Source organism: Ixodes scapularis, unplaced genomic scaffold, assembly GCF_016920785.2.
Source record: "Ixodes scapularis isolate PalLabHiFi unplaced genomic scaffold, ASM1692078v2 PGA_scaffold7__128_contigs__length_106722199, whole genome shotgun sequence".
Classification (NCBI taxonomy): domain Eukaryota; kingdom Metazoa; phylum Arthropoda; class Arachnida; order Ixodida; family Ixodidae; genus Ixodes; species Ixodes scapularis.
In genome coordinates this window covers 76,710,963-76,733,588 of record NW_024609882.1, presented here as the reverse complement: position 1 = coordinate 76,733,588, position 22,626 = coordinate 76,710,963, and the positions used below count along the sequence as shown (strand labels likewise).

Sequence of the window (22,626 nt, the reverse complement as noted above, 5' to 3'; positions counted from 1 at the left end):
GCATGAAAGCCCTGTCGTGCTCGACCGCTTGCTGCACAAAATCCTTGTCGAGCAACTGTTGCTTCGTTAGTGTTTCCAGTGCCTTTATGTTACGGAAGGCCACACACATGTCACCGGCTACTCGGTGCCTAAACACTTTCATGGCCATGTACAGTACGTGCTGCGGGGTGGCCCCTCGACGGTCTGACCTGCGGATCTCACTCATGGCGTGCGTGAAGACTGTCGGTTTTGCGCTGGCATCTACTCGGCGCGGCTCACCGAGATAGATCTGTGGGAACGAGAGCCCCTCTGCGTGTTCGTCGTAAAGGATGCTCACGGGCCTTTTTCCCTCACCTGGCGCAATCGCTAGAAACTTGTCTTCGTCCCATACGAGAGTGTGCTGAGCCAGAGTCATGGCTGTAGCCACTTGGATCGGATCGTTGAGGTCTGAGCATTGCGGGAGCAACTCGATCTCGTCGTGTTCGTCCACTTCTACGATATCCCCCAAACGGGCGAAATCGCACTTTATATTATAATGCTTGTACAGCGTGCTATCACACAGCGGCTTAAGCCACGGCAGCAGATCACATTTTCTTACTGCCCCTGCCAGGTACGTCATCTTCGCAAGCATACGCCGCTTCAAATGTACATTGAGGGCTCGGTCTTGTTCGATGGCACGAGGCAACATTGTCACCATGTCGTCCACATCAACACAGACGTTCACTACTGGTCCCTTAATGCCGTGTTGACCTCCGCCGTGCATCAGCCGTCGCAGTTGCATGAAAGGAATTCGTGGAGATATGAGTCTCTCACTCACCGCGTTCAATTGTGGGAGGTGGGCTGGCTTCGGGGGATATATATAACCGTTACTTGAGGAAAGATGAGGAATATGACCCTTGTGCACTGATTGTATGCAGGTCGAGCACAGTTTGAATTGGGTTAGGTCCGAGTTTGGAAATGATTGCTCTAGGGTCTCGTGGCATCTGTCCGGTAGCGGTTGCAAGTCGTTTTGGAACCAGAGCCGATCACAGACTGAACATACGCTCCCAAACGGGTTGTCTCTAAACAGCCGTTGGAAAATTTTTGTTGCACCGTCAGGCTTAGCGATCCTTGCCTTTTGCTTGGCTTCCGCTTCGGCGGCGCTCACTCCTGGCTGCTCTCGGCGACGGCGATGAGCCTCTGCTTCGGCGTCGCGCACTTCCGGGTCCTCTCGATAGCGGCTTCTGGCTTCTGCTTCGGCGGTGCTCACTCCTGGCTGCTCTCGGCGGCAGCGATGAGCCTCTGCTTTGGCGTCGCGCACTTCCGGGTCCTCTCGACGGCGGCGCTTAGATTCAGCTTCAGCAGCGCTCACTTCTGGCTGCTCTCAGCGGCGGCGATGAGCCACTGCTTCGGCGTCGCGCACTTCCGGGTCCTCTCGACGGCGGCGCTTAGATTCAGCCTCAGCAGCGCTCACTTCTGGCTGCTCTCGGCGACGGCGATGAGCCTCTGCTTCGGCGTCGTGCACTTCCGGGTCCTCTCGATAGCGGCTTCTGGCTTCCGCTTCGGCGGCGCTCACTCCTGGCTGCTCTCGACGGCGGCGATGAGCCTCTGCTTCGGCGTCGCGGACTTCCGGGTCTTGTCGACGGCACCGTTTAGCTTCAGCTTCGGCGGCACGCACTGCAGGATCTTGGCGCCGGCGGCGCTGAGCCTCTGCTCGGGCAGTGCGTTTAGCAGCAGCTGCTTCATCTGACTCGCTCATTTTGTGAAAAAATAACTGCCTGATTACGTCTCGTCGTCGTCGTCTTTGTGATATCACTCATGCTGGATCACGGCGCCGGCGGTGCTGACCCTCTGCTCGGGCAGCACGTTTAGCCGCAGCTGCTAAAGCCCCTCTATCCTGAGAAAAGTGGCTGCATTGATTGTTGTGGAAATGCTCGAGACACGTGCCGTGCGCCAATTCTTGGAAGAACATGGCCACTATAACATGGCATCTGAAATTTACCTCTGCTCGGACAGCACGTTTAGCAGCAGCTGCTAAAGCCCCTCTATCCTGAGAAAAGTGGCTGCATTGATTGTTGTGGAAATGCTCGAGAGACGTGCCGTGCGCCAATTCTTGGAAGAACATGGCCACTATAACATGGCATCTGAAATCTAGTTTGAATGTGCGCTGTGCCGCCATGATCTTTCCAAAGTCTGCACGTTGCACGTGCCTCGTGCATCGATGCACCGTGCGCTACTTTTAAGATATGAACGCGCTTTAGCAGCTTTTAGCTTCTCTTTGTTCTATTGTTTTCCTGCTGCAGGGTTTTTCAACCCCGCAGCAGGAAAGCTGCAGGGGGAGGGGAGGGGGTAGTCACGTAACGCCCCCCCCCCGGACCATACTAGACAATGAGGGGAGGAGGAGGAGAAGGAGGGAGAGAAGGAGGAGGAGGAGGGGAGGAGGAGGGGGAGTGGTCCGGGGAGAGGTCCGGGGGGTCACGTGACCTCGGGGGGAGCGGGTCACATGACCTTGGGCGGGGCGTCGCGTGACTTCGGCGGGGGAAGGGGAGTCACCCCCCGGGGTCACGTGACCTCGGGGGGAGGGGGTCACGACCTTGGGGGGCGAGGAGGAGGGGGGAGGAGGAGAGGGAGGAGGAGGAGGGGGAGGGGCGCGGTTACGCCAACGCCGACGCCGACGCCGACACCGCTCAGGCTGGAAACGAGCCCCTAAGAGCTGCGCCCTAAAAGTATTTTACAGTATACTCTTTATTTTTACAAATGCTGGCATATTAAATTGCGAAACCTGATATCTGAGCCCCAGGAACACAGTGATGTAAAATCCAGTGGCCCCACTCAATGCCACTTCCGGTAGTCGCGCGTACACAGCGCCGCTCGAGCCGGATGGCGATGGCTGAAGGTATAAAACCAAGAAAAAAAGTGAAAGCCGTTTACAAATCCCTGTAACGCCGAATTGGAGCGCAGCTCTTGAGGAGGAGGAGTGAAGGGTACTGAGGGGAGGGTAGACCCCTCCCCCTTCTCCTCCTCCTCCCCTCATTCTTTAATATGCTCCGGGGGGGTCACGTGACCTCGTGGGGTGTGTGTCACGTGACTTCGGGGAGGGGGTCACGTGACCTCGGGGAGGCGTGACCTGGGGGTCACCTCAAGGTCACGTAACCCCCAAGGTGACCCCCACGTGACCTTGGGGGTCACGTGACCTCGGGGGGTCACGTGACCTCGGGGGGTCACGTGACCTCAGAGGGGTCACGTGACCTCAGAGGGGTCACGTGACCTGGGGGTCACGTGGGGGTCACCTTGGGGTTACGTGACCTTGAGATGACCTTGGAAGGGGTCACGTGACCTTGAGGAGGAGACCACGTGACCTCGGGGGTCACGTGACCTTCAAAGGGTCACATGGGGTCATCTTGGGGTCACGTGACCTTGAGATGACCTTGGAAGGGGTCACGTGACCTTGGGGGTCACGTGATCCCAAGATGACCCCACATGACCCCCAAGGTCACGTGACCTTAGGGGTCACGTGACCTTCAGGGGGTCACGTGGGGTCACGTGACCTTGAGATGACCTTGGGAGGGGTCCGTGACCTTGGGGGTCACGTGACCTGGGGATGACCTTGGTTACGCCGACGCCGACGGCGACGCCGACGGCGACGGCGACGCCAACGGCGACGCCGACGCCGCTCAAGCCGGGAACGGGCCCCTAAGAGCTGCGCTCTAAAAAGTGAAAGCCGTTTACAACTCCCTGTAACGCCGAATTGGAGCGCAGCTCTTGAGGAGGAGCATTGAAGGGTACTGAGGGGAGGGTAGACCCCTCCTCCTTCTCCTCCTCCTCACGTGACCTTAGGCGGTCCCGTGGGGGTCACCTTGGGGGTCACGTGACCTTGAGGTGACCTTGGGAGGGGTCACGTGACCTTCAGGGGGTCACGGGGGTCACCTTGGGGGTCACGTGACCTTGAGGTGACCTTGGGAGGGGTCGCGTGACCTTGGGGTGACCTTGGGGGTCACGTGACCATGGGATGACCTTGGTTACACCGACGGCGACGGCAACGCCAACGGCGACGCCGCTCAAGCCCGAAACGGGCGCCTAAGAGCTGCGCTCTAAAATGAAAGCCGTTTATAACTGCCTGTAACGCCGGATTAGAGTGCAGCTCTTGAGAAGGAGGATGGAAGGGTACTGAGGGGTAGGGTGGAAGGGTACTAAAGAATAGGTGACTCCCTGACGTCACGTGACCACAGGGGGGTCACGTGACATCAAGGGGGTCACGTGACCTGAGGGGGTCACGTGACTTCAGGGGGTCACGTGACTTCCGGGGGGTCACGTGACCTGAGGGGGTCACGTGACCTCGGGGGTAACCCTCATGACCCTCGTGACCCCCGTGAGGGTAACTCTCGTGACCCTCGTGAGGGTTACCCTTTTGAGGGTAACTAACCCTCGTAACCCTCGTGAGGGTTACGAGGGTTACTCTCACGAGGGTTACGAAGGTAGCCCTCGTGATCCTCGTGAGGGTAACCCTCGTGAAAGTAACCCTCGTAACCCTCACGAGGGTTACGAGGGTTACGCGCGGTTACGCCAACGGCGACGGCGACGCCGTTCAAGCCGGAAACGGGCGCCTGAGAGCTGCGCTCTAAAAACAAAAAATAAGGTAAAAAGAATCGAAACAAAATAAATTCAGTAGGTTAATGTTATTATTTCTAGAAAACATAACAAGCGGGATGTAATAATACACCAATATGAAAAGGAAAACTGGAGAGCAGTTACCGTTATCCGTTAGAAATGTTATTAAAACGCTTAATTGGGAAACTCATCCTTGAAACCTAGACCGCTCGCGTCTCTCGAGACAAAACTAAATGCGATAACCCTTTTGCGACCGGTCGAACCATTAAAGTTAATCTATATTTCTACTGCGAAATGGCACAGCGGGATGGCGACACCGGCCCTTTCGCGACTCGACCTGAACCGATACTAATGGCGGCGTTGCTAGACGCGATTAGTTTGGTTACCGAGTACGGATCGAAGCGAATTTTTCAAGCAGGCTCTATGGCAGTTTCCCAAATGAGCTGTTTTAGTATCGTTGGCCATTAGCTTTAGAAGTTCATTGCCTTAGACTCTAAAAAAGGGTATAATCTTACACCCCTTGTTCCATATACGACACGCCAAACTCAATTTCGACGTAGATCGCGCTGACGTCCAATCGACGTTCCCAACTTTCACGGGCGGCTTGATAGCCGACTAGTACAACTTATGAAAACAGGTAATGCACGTGTTATTGACTACAAAAGAAAGTAATCAAGGTTTTCTTGCCATTACTGCAAAACCTCAGTGTTTTCTTTCTGCAGTCTTTGATACGTACTTTAGCTGTTCAGTGAGTTATATTGCCACGCTCGTCGGCGAGCGACCGCGCGCGTGGCCGAGTGGTTACCGTGCTTGACTGTCGCGCAGAAAGTCTGGGTTCGATTCCAGTCAGTGGAGTGCTCTTTTATTTGTTCAAAATGTCACGGGTGGTGACCAATAAACAATAAATAAATGAAAAGAAATAAACGTTTAATGTGGCGAACTTGTGCCAAAAATAAAAGGGTACAAAAGATAATAACAGAGCGTCGCGGGCGTCGAAGTCGACGTAGCAGCAGAGTCGAACGCTGGGCGAAAACTGACTGCAGATCAGCACGCGGAGTCCCTTATGTATGCGCGTTGGACTCTGGAACAATCGGCCTAGATTGTTCCGCGACTGGAACATTCGGAACTTCATCAGACGAGAATGTTCTCGAACTCACGAGAACGCAATGAAAGAACAAATAAAAGAGCACTCCACTGACTGGAATCGAACCCAGACTTTCTGCGCGACAGTCAAGCACGGTAACCACTCGGCCACGCGCGCGGTCGCTCGCCGACGAGCGTGGCATTACTCCCCCCTTTAAAAAGGCACAATAATCCATCTGTTTCCTTTCCTACCATCGAAGCAAGGAAACAGATGGATTATTGTCACCACAGATTATCTCACACGGTACGCCGAAACGAAAGCCCTTCCTGTAGGGACTGCTGTGGAAATCGCCAAGTTCTTTATCGAGTCCATCGTCCTTCGGCACGGCGCTCCCGAAGTTTTGATCTCAAACCGTGGATCATCGTTCATGGCCCAGCTGACGCAAGAAATCCTTCGTCTCAGCCACACCAGCCATCGGCGCACAACGGCGTACCACCCGCAGACCAATGGGCTGACGGAGAGACTCAACAAGACCATCGCCGACCTGATCTCCATGTACGTCGACGTGGAGCACAAGACATGGGACGAGGTGTTGCCGTACGTCACATTTGCCTACAACACGGCCGTGCAAGAGACCACCGGGGTGACACCCTTCCGACTGGTTCATGGTCGTAAAGTAACGACAATGCTGGACGCGATGTTACCCCACAAACCGGCTGTCGACGGAAGCGACGACGCCCAGGTGGTTGCCCAACGGGCAGAAGAAGTCCTCCAGCTCGCCAGACACTGTACTCAAGCCCAACAACGTGTCGACACTGGCCGCTACAACCTTCGTCATCGGGACGTCCACTTCCGGCCCGGAGAGAGGGTGTGAGTGTGGACACCGATCCGCCGCCGTGGTCTCAGTGAGAAACTCCTAAAGCGCTACTTCGGACCCTAGAAACTACTTCGTCGACTCGGGGATCTGAACTACGAGGTGATGCCCGACGGAACACGGACTTCATCACGCCGCGCTCCACGACCGGAAGTCGTCCACGTCGTGCGCCTCAAGCCGTACTACGCGCGATAAGACTGCGAACTGTGATCTTGTGCACCGCTTGATAGGATTGTTTCGCGAGCCTCCGTATGTTCCCATTTTTTGTTTGTTTCGCTCTGTTTTGTTGCCTCTTACGTGGCATCGAGACGATGCCCGCCCGCGTGGCCGAGTGGTTACCGTGCTTGACTGTCGCGCAGAAAGTCTGGGTTCGATTCCAGTCAGTGGAGTGCTCTTTTATTTGTTCTTTCATTGCGTTCTCGTGAGTTCAGGAACATTCTCGTCTGATCGAGTTCCGAATGTTCCAGTCGCCGAACAATCTAGGCCGATTGTTCCAGAATCCAACGCGCGTACATAAGGGACTCCGCGTGCTGATCTGCAGTCAGTTTTCGCCCAGCGTTCGACTCTGCTGCTACGCCGACTTCGACGCCCGCGACGCTCTGTTATTATCTTTTGCACCCTTTGATTTTTGGCACAAGTTCGCCACATTAAACGTTTATTTCTTTCTGTTTATTTATTGTTTATTGGTCACCACCCGTGACATTTTGAACAAATAAAAGAGCACTCCACTGACTGGAATCGAACCCAGACTCTGCGCGACAGTCAAGCACGGTAATCACTCGGCCACGCGCGCGGTCGCTCGCCGACGAGCGTGGCAATATCTCAACGTTCTCAAGCACGTCGTTAAAGTTGAGGCCGTCTATAAAACTTCAGTGCGCTGTGCGTCGAAATTAAGTTCTGGGGTGTGGTATATGGGACAAGGGGTGTAAAAATATACCCTTTTATTTCTGAAGGTGTAACCGAAGCCATTTTAATAAACTTCTCCGGCCGTGTTGTATGTGTTCTCGGTGTTGCTGATCTGCGAATCTCTCTTTACACGTATATATCCCTTTCGTTTAATTGTCACGTTAGTTACAGAATCACGCTGTAAATGCGTTAAAATGGGCCTCCTCAGGCCTCCTTTTTTGGCCGTTCGGGATTCCGGGTTTCCTCTTCAAGTTAATTACCGGTGGGTGCAAACATTTCTTCAAGCGTCGGTGCTATCCTCATCGTCAGGCAGTACAGGATCGTCTTTTTCTCGAACGCTGTGCAGGTGACCCGGTTGATTTCTTAGGCATGCCCATACAGCGTCCAGATTTTTTTACAATATCGCGCGAACGCCAACCGGCCGGTACATCAGCGCCTTATCACCGCGTGAAAGAGCATGGTCAGCGAGGCTACGCGCGTGTGGCAGAAGGCGCACGTCTAGCCTCGCTGATCTGCTGTTTCGCGCCGCGATAAGGCGCTGATCTATCGGCCGGTAAGCGTTCTGCGATAGTGTTAAAAATATATGGATGCTATACGTGGAACGTGACTCGTAAAGCTGTCGAACGTAATGAATTGCTTGTTCACGCTTAATGATTTCGCAACTCCCACGCATCGAAGCCACCACTTTATTGGGAAAATCGAAAATGTCATGTCAAATGATGCTAATCAGGAACGAATATCTGCCAATCTGTGAAATCATAAAAAGGAAAGTCGGCATCAAATTATGAGCATATTTTAAGAAACAAAGAAAAATCCGCACCACTATAAAAAGTGAATTTACCAGTCGTTGTATTTGTATTTCCAAGCATACTAAGCAAGTTGACTGGATCCATCGAACATACTTCTGAATTGACCAGTCAGACGGATGTACCTCGGGGAATTAATGGGAATTAAGGTACCTATAAAAACAGTGTTGCTCGATCACGACAGTTTCTGGGATTCAAATCTGTCTTTTCTCCCTCTTCAGGATACCCTGCGGGTATGGCAGCATCTCGCACCTATCGCTCAACATGCGTCGAGCCCTCTGCCCTCTTCCCGCCTCACCAAGTTTCAGACGTCATTTATCTCCGTTCGGCACGTCAAGCAGTAAGACGCGCAGTTCTTTTCTAATTTAGAAACATAAAGCGGGTCTCACTTCGTCCATTTCACTGTGCGCTGTTACTGTTTTGTTCCAGTATGCTCTGGGCCACAAGAAAATCAGAGAACGTATGCTGGAAAATCGGTCGAGATAGAGCTTCATCGTTGGGTGGCATGAGCATTTTCAGGTTATATTTGTACATGAGGTAAACTGCAATTGGAACTAGGTCGATTCATCCTATACCTTCCAAGCTCTGCAGCTTACGGGGCGTTACAAAAGTACTATATTGCATTTCATCATAACTTGCCAAACAGCTAGAGCTACGGCACCAGCGAGCCAATTAGAACATTTGGCTGAGGGACCTGACAACATATCGTGGGAGTATACACTCCTCGGAGAGCTCTCACAAACTTTACTTCGTAGCTCTGATTAGCTTGAAGGGGCCGCAGCTTTTTCTTTTTGTCAAGTTATGCTGAAACAGAGTGTAGCTGTAGTGTGGCTACTGAAATTGACATTAGGATATAACCTTCGTCCTGAGGGTTCTGACATCTATCCTATAATCTCTGATGGAATTATGAATGTTGCAGCAACAAGTGATCACTTGACAATAACCAGCAACTTGTCGTATAACAAACTGCGTAAATTGTTGGGTAAGTGCAGTTGCGGCAGTTTGGCATATCTGGGACAAACACTGGTTTAGAGGGCTCTCCTCATGACCATCTGTCTCACTCAGGGCTCTTTTGAAAACCCTTTTGAAGTCATTAGTCAGATGGAGAATTTCCGGGATAGCTCTGACACACAGCCATTTCCGGCATCTATGAGACACACGAGAAGGAGAACCTTATGCGGTCGACCCAGGTTTCAAACTGTGAGGAAGACTTAGATCAAGTCCTGCTTTGTACAAGTGGTCCCCCAGCATTTAGCATGCATAGGGTGGAGCAGTCATGCCAATTAATACTTAAGGCTCCTGAACACTCGGTCTGTTGCCATCATCACGACATCCACAGGTTGTTGTCGCGCCAATAGACCTCGTTCTAAAGTCCCAGGAAGATGACAACATTAACCAGTTGCAGCCATCATGTTGTGTTAGCCAGTGGTAAAATACAAGACTATTCCTCTCTTGAGCATGGACAAAGTGTTCTTTTATTAGTATTCTCCAAGCTCCCTTGACGCGCAATGGCGCTCGTAACCTAGCTCGTCGAACAACCTACATAATAGTAGAGTGTTTCCAGTTTGTACTAAATAACAAAAGAGCTCTTGCAGATTAAGGTAGTGCTATGAAAAAGTAAAAAGTAATTTCCTTATACTGTCCTGTCTCGTTAATATGAACACCTCCGTTCTCCCCAAAACTGTCCGTAACATGAGTTGTCTAGAATAACGAGGCAAACATTTAGGTATTTACCCAGTACTTCTCCGGAAATCGTGTCTATACAGCAAAGTAGTAATTTTAACAAGACATTACTGTATTTAAGGTCATTGCCTTTAGCGGTTTCTACGGATAGGTTAGGTTATGTTAGGCTAGTACTTTTCTTTATTTAATTACAACTGAACAGTAAAGCCCTGCGCGGATAACATTTTGATGATCCACGTCCGCAGACTTTGTATCCGCATCCGAAGCGCATTCGCAGTGTTTTTAAATAATTGTTTTTTGCATCATAAAATCAAGCTCGACGTAAAAAAAAGCATATGGATAGTGTTCTATAAGCCGTCTGCTTACCTTTGTACAAAGAACTCTTCGTGCCAGGACACGGCGAAAGTTATTTTATCGTATTCTGTTCTGTAGTGTTTATAAAATAAGCGATCATCCTTCCAGAGATATTTCGCATCGCTGGAAAGATCACCGCATTTATGAAATCGTCTTGAGAGTCCCTGACACTAACACTCTGTCTAGAAAATGCGCTGAAAAAGAAGGAAAGTTTAATTTTTTTTTTTCTTTTGGCTTTATGAAGCCCATTTCAAGCAGACGCATATTTTATAAACATGAAGATTAACGCAGGACAGACTATAACATTGCGTCATTTTATTTAGGCATAAACCATTGAAATTTAGGAAAGGAAAGGCGCTCACTCACCGCAGCGAAGTACTCGTGTGTATGTGGTAAGGCGCGAGTGCACCACTCGGGAGAAAATATCACACTATTCAATAATTGCCACACCTATCAGTTGTAGTTCTATACACAAACCCTCAACTGCATGCTCGGAACCCTATACTTAAAAAAAATGCAGAAACCACTACTGTTGGTTGTCTCTGAATTGCGATAGCATTCCTCACGTTACCTATGCACCTATTCAGGTTACCCGCTAAATTTAGCGGGGCATCTGAATTGGTGCATAGGGTCTGACGTAACTTTTCCCGCTAAATTTAGCGAGGAAGTTGATTACGTGCGAAGGTCACGTACGGTCAATTTTTCCACTAAATTTAGCGGGGAACTTCAATTGGTGCGTAGGTCCTGACGTCAATTTTTCTGCTAAATTTAGGGGGAAACTAAATGGCAGCATAGGTCACGTGAGGTAAAATTTCCGCTAAATCTAGCGGGGAACCTGAATGGGTGCATACGTCCTGACGTCACTTTTCTGGCTAATTGTAGCGGAGAAACTGAATTGGCATATAGGTCACGTGACGCCAATTCGTATGCTAAATTTAGTGGGGAAACTGAATTGGTGCACAGGTCACGTGACGTGAACTTTCCGCTAAATTTAACAAGGAACCAGGGACATCCCCCGCCCCCCCTTCCCCTTCTTCCTCTTCCTACAACATTAGAGGTCAGATACCTGAATTATAGACAGAAATCTGTGATAAGCAGTTTGACAAGGCTATCATAGTAAAACGACTCAGTGCCAACTGCCGATTAAAAGAAAACGCACAATAACGCAACGTTTCACTGGTCGAGATCACTGTGTAAAAAAATTGGAATATCGTCAAATGGGCGGATTGAGACTGGTTCGCTTCTCTTAAATTAATACCCGCTAACGAGAAGTCTACCCCCCTTGGTGCACTTGATGTTGGGGTAGTATGCACGAATTTTACCACACGACTCAGGTGCGGAAACTCGTACTGGGTCGGGTTCCAACACACCAGAGAATCAAATTCAGTCTCCTTAGTCTACTTGTAGGCGAAGAAACCACTTGCAGTCTTCCACTTCCGTGTGGCTTGCACGCTTTGGCTTTTCTTTGCCTAAAAACGTTTTCCGCTCTTTCCCTGCCAAGCAAAAGCACGCTTTCTAGGGACGACTGATGCTCCTGCGTTCTTTACTTCCTCTAAGTGCAGTATTTTTGGCGAAACGGAACGTTCTAAAGCGATCTCTGGTGAGATTGATGGGCGTAAAAAAGAATTATCTCCCCGATTGCTATATTTTAGCTAAGCGAGTATTTTGCTACCGCAATACATTCGATGATTAACTTTATAGTATCACTCACCTATTCACTCCTCACCTATTCACTCTGGATTGCACGGTCACACCATGTTGATAGGCCACCTTGGCAAAAATGTAGATCCGGACCCGCGGATATCCGTATCCGATCCGCAATCCGCCAAATCTGATTCATGTTTATCCGGATCCGCCAGTTTACTGCGGATATCCGGGGATGATCCGCGGGTAATTCGCGGATATGCAGGGCCCTACTGAACAGGTGTCATCAGCAGCAATATGATCCGGACCAGTTTATTGATAGCCAAAAGGGGTAAAATGCCGCATGTGGTGCCTCCAGCATGCCAAGCTATAGATACTACTGCCGCACTGCAACAATAGAAAATGTGGTAGTTTTTTTTTTTTTTTTTCATATCTCTCTTCGAACAGCTTAACGAACGATAAGCACTGTGCGGCTTTTGTGCCAGCTGGGCCTCAGCACTGTTTGGTCACTTGTATTGCGACATGCTGTACTTCCGACATTCTATAAAAAGTTTGCAACGCTTCTTTGACAAACCGGCAAGCTTTCGAAGAAATTCTGGGCAGGACAAAGCTCTGATAAATATCTAGACAGAATTGATCTTCGGGGACTGCAGAAGTAGCAAAATGTCATGTGTTACAGTTTGTATTGTCCGGGCAGAGGCTTTCTCTAAAGTAAGTGATCCAACATATCCAACTAACATCTAGAGAAATCGACTGGCTAGATCCAACATACTCCCTAGAAAACTGACCAGGTATGTCGAACATTCATCCCGGGGAAAAGAACGGATAGATCTAATGCACCTCAAAGCACAGCTTTATTAACCACATTAGCCTGTGGAAACTGTTAAAGCAACTGGTTTGTAAACACCCTTGTTATGTGAAGCAATGTAGCGTCTGTGTATTTTTTGTGCGCAGTTACCAGTTTGTAGTAATGCTAATTGTTAAAAGAAAAATGGTTATACTAATAGCGGTGTTGAAATGCCTTTGCTGCGACTCTACTTTTACCGTGACTCTCCCGTTTAGACTATGTTACTTGATCGTCAGTTTATATTTTTTTATGCACTTAACTTGAAGATTAACATCCAAACTGTTTGTGCAACCGTGTCGGTTCGCTGAAACGCGCCAACAACCGCGTCATTGCATGAGCTGTTTGCAATTTTTTTGTGTCAATTGTACTATGTACAGCGAAAATAAACAGTTACCTGCTTGACATAACTTTTGTGTGAATAAATTACCTGCGATTGTCGTCCAGTCCTACGCACTTCACATTAAAGCGAACGCGCAGTGCAAGCGGACGCGAGAAGCCAATAAGCAGGATACTATGCATGGGGGCCGCCATCTTTAAAAGCAAAGCAACAAAACCGACACATCAAATGTGGTTAGTTACCCCATCTGTGGTGAGAGGGCGCTTATACGAGTTTAAATAATTATTTGAGAATCTTTCGCTCTCTTTAAATTGTTTGATTGTCAATCTAATTTTTATCGTGTAAATAATATAGTAGGAGTTCAGTTCTAGAATATATTTTTTTGGACACAAGGCCCTCAATCACGTGGTTTGCGATTACCACAGGTCAATATTTCAGTGGGCCAACTGTGTATGATGAACTGTGCCCAAGAGTATGCAAAATATGTGCACAAGAAAAGTAGAAAAAACGTCATTTTCTTTTTATCTCTAAATTTGTTGTATGAGAATGCAACTTCATGTTTAGTTTTATTTTTTCTCTTTCGTGTTTTCTCCAGAGCTCCGCATTTTCTGCCAGTAGATAATCCCCGTCATGTCCCTTTTGGGTTGTGCTTTTATTTTTGTAACACTCGATAGTTTTCTGAAAGTTGACTTTCTATGGTATCGATAGTCCACTGAGAGTCAACTATCGATAGTCGACTATCCACAGTTGACTAAGTCGATTATCGGCAGTTGACTGTCGATCGTTTTTGATATATCGATATCACTATAAATAGCATTATCCATGGTCCACTATGGATAGTTTTATTACGCTATCCATAGTGGACCATCGCCAGTCTTGGAAAAAAAACTATCAATAGTAAATTTTTCGATAGTTTTGCATCACTAGCTACAGGTCCATCGGACGCTACAGCGCCACTTTTGATGTCGCGTCTTGGGGACGCTACAGTAGCGCACCCTGGCCGAGAGAACCAGGCCCACTCTCGGCCTGCGGGCAGTGCCCGCCTCGGCTGTGCCCGTCAACAGTCCCTTGACGGACGACGCGGACGTGCTGACGCGGTCGAATCGCAACGGCCTTTTGTCCCCGTCATGCAAATGCCAGTCCTCACCGGAAGTCTGCCTCCTTGTTTGTGGTCGACCGCGCACTTCCGCCTTGCGCGTGCATGCGGCTCGCGGTGGCGCAACCGCCGTGCCATTCTGGTCAAAGGGGTGACGCGCAATGAGAGCGGGAGACGGTGATTTATGGCATATTGAGCGCCGGCCCTTTCGGCCCCACATCTGGATGGCCTTTGACTGGCCAGAATAGAAAATCGCCCCCGCAAAAGAAGAAAAAAAACAGAGAGCTCTCCCCTTTCGAGCAGCGTGCTTTCGGTTTTTTGGGGTGCGGGGTGGGTTTTTTGGGGGCTGATTGCACCTCTTCTTTTTTTTTTCTCTTTCCAGTTCTTGTGGCGCGAAGGCAGAGCAACCACCACCCCCGCACTCGGTTCGCCCCCGCGGCGAAGCGAAAGCGCACGACACGCAACGAGGACTTCGAGGTTCCCGCGCTTCGGTGCGGTCTGAACTCCGGCGGCGACCGTTGCCAACGCCAAGTGTCCGCTAGCTGGAGCCGCTTCTTGCCTGACACGCTTTCCGACGACTCTACGGAACATCTGTTAGAGGTCGAATCAGTCAAATCAAATAAAAAATAAGCTTCAGTTGGACAAACGCCTAGAAGGATGGGGCAAAAGGTGTCTAGAGTCGCCTGACTTGGCCCCGTCCTCAAGTAAAGTTTAGCAGAAAAGTGCACAAATTGAAATTAAAACCAGATCATCACTGCAGAAAAATACTATCAACATAAAAGTTATATACAATAATGAGCGAAATCTAACGCACTACAGAAAAAAAACAGTTATACAATCTCAGTGCGTCATGATTTGCTTACAAAACGCTAAATTAGAGCAAGTGAATGTTCCCCAGGTAACGACATATGCATTGCTTCAGAACCGAGTCATTTACTTAAACAACACTTGATGTAGCACGAGGGAAAATAACCGCTAAGGTGGCACAAGCCAACACCTGCTTTCAAGGAAACAGCCGCTAGGCATCCGCAGAGCCGTGTATTGAGAGAGTTTGGTCAATGGGAGGTGCGGGCAGAGTCAGGGCGTGCGGCAGAGTCGGAAAGAGGGCTTGGCATGCTTTCTTGACCAACCAGAAGCCGAAAAGAACCCCCTAGCGGTGGTAGCGGCAAACAGTTCTGATCAAAAGTCTATGTTCGTATATGTTTTTAATAAACGCGTAAGAGTGAAGTGTAGTAACTCTTCGTGGTTGAAAATAGGGTGCACGTGTTGTTTTGATCATGATCATGCAGAAAGATGTAAGAAACGAATGCGCCGCGCAACTCTTTTTTGCGCAGTGACCGTTCGGACGGCAGATTCCCGGCCTTGGGCGCTTGGCGTACGGATCATGTCGATCGTTCCGCTAGTCGCACCCTTCCACCATCATTTTGGATTAACGTGATTGAAACATCACGTGTACCATATTTTCAGCCATTGAGAGTTACTGCAATACAGTGATCAGGTTTGTTTCTCGCGACCACCGCCAGGGTATTATTTTCGGCTTCTGGTTGGTCACATTCGAATTTCTGAAGACGCCCTGGAACACCCCCAGCCCGCTTTTGGCGAATGGCGTCTCCTCATTCGTCTCCTATACTTCCCAACGAATGGCCAAACTCTCTACATTTACGGCTCTGGGCATCCGCAGGTCCATCCACCAGAGTGACGGCACTGTGCAGCCGATGTGTGAGGGAAACGAACGAACGACAGGTCCTACAAGACCCCATAAGCCGAAGAGATACGTGGCAGTATAATGTTTCCGAAGTGCTTTGAGCCTCGTACCAAATGGACCAACCTGCAAAGGCATCCAAAGCGCTGATACAGTTTCTTAGTAGTTCCAGACCCTCGTCGCGGTTTTAAGTGCTTTGGAAGTGGGGTAGCTTCATCATCACAATTGCCTCATTGCGATCTCTAATCATTTTATATGTCTTTTCCATTTTCCTTAATCCAACTGCAAAGCGGCGGGCTATAAAAAAAAAAGTCCAGGGCATTTTTTTTTCATTAAATGCTTAAAGGCTGACGACCAGACTCGAAATTCGGCAAGGCAGAAGATCCTCCTCATTATGGGGGAGGAGGAAATAGATGACGGTGGACAGTGTAGAGAGGGAGAGAGGAGGAAGCGGGGGTCATAGAGTCATTCGCCATGACCACAGCAAACAACAACGCGTCAAACCCTTCCCTCCTGTTGACGAAAACTGAGGTTGAATTTCTAAAATCCGAGATAAATCCACCTCTCTGACTTGCTCTTCGCGTTTTTTATCTCCCCTTCTCTCCTTTCTCCTCCCTTTCACTCCCGGGTTTAGTTAACTGCTCGCTGTGGGAATTTTTAATCGTCTGTTGCTAGTTGAAAGATGTGGTTGTGTTGTCCCAGTGTTAATTGTTTATTCTTTCTTCATCTATCACTTGAACCAACACGCTCTTCTCATGTCGTATTACACCTGAGACTGCGGTGGAAGAAATCGGAAGAACTTTCAGTAGAAGGAACAGACACAGAGAACGTCTCAAACTCAGCTAACTGGTTTATTTCTCAAACAGCCTTTAAGTACCCACAGAACTTTTTCCCAACCACACTCTACAGATAAACTCCTTTGTTGCAGACATTTTGAACCGGATGCAACACGCGTAAAAGATACAAAACAACCCACACATGAGGCGAGGACTTAACAATGGGACACTGCGGATCATCGCAGTGACCTTGAGAGAGATATGTCCCGAATTGTCCTAACAGTCGCGTCAAAGCGCACAAACACACACACACACAAAAAAAAGACAATCTCACAGGTGGCCTCTAAACCGTGGCGACGCACCCAGACATAAAGAGACCACAAAGAGAACACCTTTTTTTTTCCCCTTTTCTTTTCCTTGGGAAAGCACACCCAAGTGATCTCGAAACCGCGATCACAAGCACATTAAAAAAAAAAAAAAAATTATAGATGTATATACACATATACATTGTCTCTCCCCCCTTCTCTCGTAAACCGAATGCGTTCGTTGAAGTCTGAGAAACTTTTTGGAGTTGCGTGCAAGTAGCATCGATGCTTGGCTTATGTAGTTTCCAATAGAACTTATTCTTATTGTTTCTTTAACGACCCTCTTAATGTCATTTCGCTCTTTATGCAGAACTTCTGTCTCTGACCAATGCGCATTATAATTATTGCATTCCTCTATGTGCTTTGCTATTTCGGAGTTCGGCGCATGCGTGCGTACATTTCTCTTGTGTTCTAGTAACCTGTCATTGATGCATCTTGAAGTTTGTCCCACGTACCTAAATCCACATGTCAACGGAATCTCATATACTACACTCTCTTTGCAAGGAACTGAAGGTTCCCGATGGGCCTTCTGACAACCCTTGTGGTCCGACAGAAAGGGCGTCAACCTGCTCATTTTTAAATCTGAAGAAAACACTACGTCCACGCCGAACTTTTTTGCGAGAGCCTTTAGGTTGTGGGAAATCCCGTGAAAATGCGGGATTACTGCTATCTTCTTTCTTGCTTCCTTTTCCCGTGGTTCGTTGTTAAATTTCAGTTCTAATTGTCTTTTAATGAATTCTTCTTCATAACCTGCAGATTTTAGCCTCCTCCACTGTTCTTTCACAGCACTACTCATAAAATGAGCGCATGATTTACCCAACGCGTTTGTTACAAAGGACTTAACTACCCCTGCTTTAACCGACTTGGCGTGACAACTCTTTCTACTTAACACCGGTTTTCCGGCTTTTTTCCCGTATTCCCAACAAAGACCTTGTTCGTATTCCCAACAAAGACAACAAAAGCTCACCTCGATTTTTTTTTTTCCTACCCGGGCGAAACACGGGCTGAAATAAAGTGCGGACGCAATGGACATTGGACCATTTTTAGGAGAACTTATACCTCATCCACCATTGAGTTACAAATTTTTTAAAAAAATACTTTGAAAGAACGGGAGTTCGGCCTTTTGGAAAAGTACAAGACGGATGAGGAATTTAAAAAAAAATTGCGCGGGATTTTGGATAGGCTGGGGTTCCTTCCACCACAGCTTGTTCCACAAGAACTAACCACCAGGGAAAAGTCTACCGTTGACATCGCTACCTGCTGGACTATTTTGATTGCACGTATTTCAACGGCCGCTTCCGTTATGCTTCTGTTCCACCTGCGGCGGCACCCAGAGCGAATTCTTCTCTTCGCCTGACTCTGCGCCGACGGCGACCGGAGTTTCCCCCGGTACGGTGGAATATGTACGACACCACTCTTCAAGATAAAGACCGGATGAGCGACACCTGCGAAAGATAGAGTACCGGGTTCCAGAAGCTCGTCGGCCACGCTCATCCAAGCGTCTTGAGGCTGATTGAATGCCTACAGCAAAATCAGGCGCTCGTTGCCACGGCATTGACAAAAGCCCGGAGAGGTGAGCCCGCCGTAAAGCGGGTGCGAAAAATTACTCTGCACCTGCAGGATCGTCTTAGAAATATTTGCGAGGGCTTGCATGTACATGGAGATCTACCAAGACTGCTGGAGCTAGTGGGGGACTGCATTCGCTTCTAACCAATCGATAAATAAACTTGTTTCTATTAAAATCAACAAACCATGCGCCTGTCAGATTAAATTTATCGTTGCCTTTTTGTGTCGCACGCATGCACCTAAGTTGTCCGCACTCGTGTGAAGACCAACATGAAATTTTCTCGTGGTGAGCTTTTGTCCGGGTCTGTGAAAATATGGGTGAGCTTTTGTCCGGGTCGGTGAAAAAATGGGTGAGCTTTTGTCCGGTGAGCTTTTGTCCGGTGAGCTTCTGTCCGGTGAGCTTTTGTCCGGTGAGCTTTTGTCCGGGATTCGTTTTCCCAAGGAAAAGAAAAGGGGAAAAAAAGGTGTTCTCTTTGTGGTCTATTTATGTCTGGGTGCGTCGCCACGGTTTAGAGGCCACCTGTGAGATTGTTTTTTTGTTTTTTTTGTGTGTGTGTTTGTGCGCTTTGACGCGACTGTTAGGACAATTCGGGACATATCTCTCTCAAGGTCACTGCGATGATCCGCAGTGTCCCATTGTTAAGTCCTCGTCTCATGTGTGGGTTGTTTTGTATCTTTTACGCGTGTTGCAACCGGTTCGAAATGTCTGCAACAAAGGAGTTTATCTGTAGAGTGTGGTTGGGAAGAAGTTCCGTGGGTACTTAAAGGCTGTTTGAGAAATAAACCAGTCAGCTGAGTTTGAGACGTTCTCTGTGTCTGTTCCTTCTACTGATAGTTCTTCCGATTTCTTCCACCGCAGTCTCAGGTGTAACACGACATGATTAGCTACCACCAGCTCGCCTGCACTCTCACCGTCTTTTCACGCTCTTCTCCCAAGGATGCTTTTTGTAGATGCTCGTTTTTGATGGCATATTGTTTGTTAGACTTTAGTCAATAAAATGAGCAGTTCAAGATCTCAAAACGTCCGACTAAGCTCACAGCAATAGAAATGCATGGGCGCAATTTTCTCCTGAAGGAATAAGAGAGGGGGGATCACAACGACTACTAAATAACAAGGCCGTAGTGCTGAGAGGGATGTCGTCATCAGCGAAGGCTAACGCTGGCCACAAATCGTACACGATGATTGCATCAACGTTCGGCTCAAACTTGATTCTAAGCCGAGCGCTGTTGCAGCACTTGTTTCCAACATGTGTTCAGCGTTGGACTTCGCTGGTGACGCAAAAGTGTCAGCACTACGGCCTTGTCTTTTAGGTGGTGTTGGGCATCATCGGGTTCCCACCCCCTGAATAAAATGTCACCAATGCAAATAGTTAACTGCATGGAGATTCCGAAGGTTACCATTATATATATATATATATATATATATATATATATATATATATATATATATATACACGCGTTGCGCACTGTATTTTGACAAAAAACGTCAAACTTTTGGGTGTAGCAGACAAAATAGAGCAATTATTGTTTGAGAACGCTCTCTGACGGATCCCCCTGGTGTCTGCTGCAAGACGGAGAAAGAGGGGCATGCCAAGATGTTTTACTCGGTTTTTAATAAAGAAATCGGCCATCTACTATTGTAATTTCGGTTTTTTCATTAGGAATGCTTAGAGCGTGTAGATTAAACCTATCGCCATAAACATACGATCTCAGAATCCTTTTGAGTGCCCCTTTAACAACTATCAGTGAATTTTAATCGGGTTTCGCTCACCTGCGGCCGAATCCGTGTTACGTAATATAGAGGACCCAGGCAAAATTCTTTTGTAACGTAATGAAAAAAAAATGAAAAAGAATGAAAAGACGGATAGCCGATGGCGTAGGTTTTCACTAAAGGCTAGCGGATGTGAATGCTGGAGAAGGTCAAAAGAGATAAGGGAGAAATTTAGTGCCGGTTCAATTACCCGCGTGCCTAGAGGTTACTTCGTACACAGTTTCGTTTGGTCCAATTTAGTGCTTTATTGTGCAGCCTTGTGACCTCTTGGATGGGTGAATGCTAATGGCTGCATCCTTAATATAACGGGTGGTAGCTAGCGCCACCTAGCCTAGAAACCAAAAAGTTTGATTTTTCCCCTCGGCTTTACTGGAGCCATCTTTTGCGAGGCTCTGGAAGAGTTGAGATCTCTGTACATTGTTTTACGCAAATTATCTTTTAACAGGTTAAAAAAAAAAAAAAAAAACGTTTGACAGTGTTATAACGAATATCTCGCATGCGTACTATTGTATGTACATTTTATCTCGCAAACACTGCAAAACCTTCACGCTAGTGCAGCGGTTCCCAAATGGGGATCCGCGGACCCTTTGGGGTCCGCAAAGTCATTCTAGGGGTCAGTGTAGCCCTGTCTCCTGGCAATACAATTTGTCTTTTTTTTTTTAGATTGAGTATAAATGTTTAAATTGTCGGGTTAGTTTTCTCGTGTAAGAGAAATCTGCTTCACACTCGCCCTTAAGTATATCTATTTATTGAATCACTATTATAACTAACCAATAACGTTTCCTTCCCCTCACCACGAACGGGGTCCTCCATCATCTCCGCCGATCCACAAGGGGTCCGTGAAACATCAGTGGTTGAGAACCACTGCGCTAGTGAAATGCAGTTCACAGGCCACCTCATAGGTGGCACCAGCGTAGTTATGTGCTCTCTCGTCGTAAAGGACCACAAGAGAGCTGGAGACTTGATAGCGCACTCGCTTGCAAGCTGACGCAAGTTTGCGAACTAGTCTTTACAGCTTCGGACCGGTAGTAACTTACCAGTTCTTCTCAGCTCCCGACTAAACGTTTTACATGCGTTTGACATTTTTGTCTTTCTTTGCGGATGCAAGATGGCTGACATCAGCCAGGTATGAAACGCGATAGTCTAGTCTAGTCAATTAAGCAAATGCTACGAAATAAGGTGCTTTATCAGCCTTCACCGCCACTCCTACTAACGAAAACCCAATTAATCACATATTTACCTCGGGAATCGTTACTCTGAAGCGTATTCTCTACATCTTCGGGGACCTTACAGTATCTGGCTTCTTCGTCCCACCAAGCGCCATCCCACGCAGAAGAGAGAGAGAGGAACAGAAGAGCGAGGAAACGAGTGACGAGCGGGCGCAAGGTTTCTCCCCCCCGGGCTCCAACCGCCGGTCGAGTCGCCCCCTCAACTGCGACGGACGTTTTGTTCTCTTCTTTTCTTTCTTCCCCTTCCCAAATGGGGACGATTCCCCGGGATGAGCCGCCGCTGTTGCTGTCTGCAGCCCCGTGGGGAGAGGGTAACGACAGCGGGGGTCGTGGGAAAAAACCCGTTGCCGGAAGGACCAGCTTGTTGCGGAATGCCACACCAGGAAACCAAGTGCGCCTCGCTCGTCGGTCGGTCCATGAGACCCCTCTTCGGTGTCGCCACCGTGCACGGCTCAACCGCGTCAGATTCCTCGCGGCGAAAGTCACGAGCCCGATGCGCTGGAGGAGGCCGGAAGGGATTGACGGTGCATTCGCCGCCGATTGACGAGGACGGATGTGCTTGCACAAATTGTTAGTCGAAAATGATAAGGCAGTCATGGATGGATGGATGGATGGATGAATACGGCTGAGCCCTTTGGATCGGGCGGTAGCTTACGCCACCTAGCCATTTTGTTTTACCATTTAAGCTTAGAATATTTAAATGTGAAATCTATATTCACACCGCAGTGCAAAAAAAGTGAGGCTATGAAACCCCCTTGCCATCAGTGGATAAGAAAATACCTAGTTTTCTCTCGATTTCTGCCACCATTCACTTAATCTTTGCTTGGTAATCTCTACAGATTTGAAATCCACTCTCCCTTCGCTGTCTCTAAAACCCAATGACTTTATTAAATCTATGTTGTCTTCGGTAGGCATAGGGTGAAGCCCTTTACAGTAGAGTATCAAGTGTTCAGCCGTCTCGTCCTCCTCTCCACAAGCAGTGCACACTGTATCAATTTCCTGGTACTTCACTCTGTATGT

General features: G+C 48.4%; 1 pseudogene; it reads right to left on the bottom strand.

Moving 5' to 3' along the window:
- Positions 1-781: 781 nt before the first annotated feature.
- On the bottom strand, positions 782-1,717 carry LOC121045676 (annotated as a pseudogene).
- Positions 1,718-22,626: the final 20,909 nt, after the last annotated feature.